Here is a 1,461-nt window from a genome sequence, read left to right on the forward strand (position 1 = left end):
TGGGAGGGACTTGGGCACTTTGCAGATGAAATTCTGTAAGAACCATCCTCCTTACCTTTCCAAAACTCCCTTTGCCAATGGCCCGCAGGATCTGAAAATGGTCAAAGTTGACTGCAAAAGAAAAAGGGGGAGAGAAAAAGAACAAGTCAGACTGGCCAAACCTCGGATTCGTTCTCGAACGTTCTTACCTACATACCTGACCATGTACTCCAACGGCTTCTCGTTCCCACTGCATGACCTTCACACGGCAGCACCCACCCGAATGGATACTTCTCAGCATATCCCGTCCCGCCCCCGACGCATCCATTCGGCCACGAGCGCCTCCCCAGTGGGTGTGGAGGGGAAGGGCTGGCAGAGAACTTGACACTCGCATTACCGAGTTCTTCTATGTGCTGCTGTGCCCTTCACCAGGGGGCCTTTCCCCACCTCGTCCACCTGGCACTCAGCATCAGCTTAACTAGTCCTGCCTCCTGCCCAGAAACTCTGAACCCCCAACTGCCATGACCACATCCTGGCCCCCTCCTACGTGGATGCCAGCCTCAGGCCTGGCCGTGGGGCGACTGGAAGGTGAGGACGTTGCGCCCACACTCTCCTCCTGGCATGACCCTGTCTGGTGCCCCCTTCACGCACGTTTCCTGAGGGGGCCCCCTTCTCGCTCCGTCCAGCGCCTCGCTCAGTCTGGCTCCTAGCCGTGTCCCTACAGCGCAGCCACACGTGGCCACACCCCTAAACCCCACAGACGCCTGTCTTCCTTCCCCTTGGCCTCGCGCTCCTTTCTGAAGCACCTGCCTGGCGTCCATGGCAGGGCACCCTCTCACTTCCCACTCCTTTTGCACCCACAGCCTCCTCCTCCCAACCCCCACCCACTGGAGCCCATCCAGCCCACACCCTAAACCTTCCTCTTCTCACAGGCACAGCGGCTCCCACCCCCACCGATGGCCACGGCTCTCGGAGGCTTCTCTGGTCCCCAGGCTGTGCCCACGGATCTCTGCCCACCTCACAGCGCCTCCTGGTGGCTTCCAGCCACCCCACCCTCCACAGGCCCAGAGCAGGGCCCGGGATGCGTGGTTCAACGTTCATCTGACCTCACAGTCTCCAAGCCCAGAGCTCACCTGTGACTCCTCTCTCCCAACCCCACAACCAATCCTTCCGCAGGAGGGTCCACTGCTCCTGTATAATCACTATGACACGCACCCGAAACTAACAGAATACAGACATTACCGAGTTCTTCTATGTGCTGCTGTGCCCTTTGCCAGGGGGCCTTTCCCCACCCCGTCCACCTGGCACTCAGCATCAGCTTAGCTAGTCCTGCCTCCTGCCTAGAAGCTCTGAACCCCCAACTGCCATGACCACATCCTGGCCCCCTCCTACGTGGATGCCAGCCTCAGGCCTGGCCGTGGGGCGACTGGAAGGTGAGGACGTTGCGCCCACACTCTCCTCCTGGCATGACCCTGTCTGGTG

At 60.2% G+C, this 1,461-nt stretch overlaps 1 long non-coding RNA gene across 1 annotated transcript in view; it reads right to left on the reverse strand.

Moving 5' to 3' along the window:
* The window catches only part of LOC106725798, an 18,639-nt gene extending 17,734 nt beyond the window's left edge, over positions 1-905 (reverse strand). Inside the window, exons 1-2 of the long non-coding RNA XR_001361768.1 lie at positions 896-905; positions 56-111 (exon numbers count right to left, since the gene is read on the reverse strand). This is a non-coding gene — a long non-coding RNA (uncharacterized LOC106725798). The remainder of the gene's footprint in view (positions 1-55; positions 112-895) is intronic.
* Between the last annotated feature and the right edge of the window lie 556 nt (positions 906-1,461).

The sequence above is a fragment of the Myotis brandtii genome, unplaced genomic scaffold (genome assembly GCF_000412655.1).
Source record: "Myotis brandtii unplaced genomic scaffold, ASM41265v1 scaffold188, whole genome shotgun sequence".
NCBI lineage: Eukaryota > Metazoa > Chordata > Mammalia > Chiroptera > Vespertilionidae > Myotis > Myotis brandtii.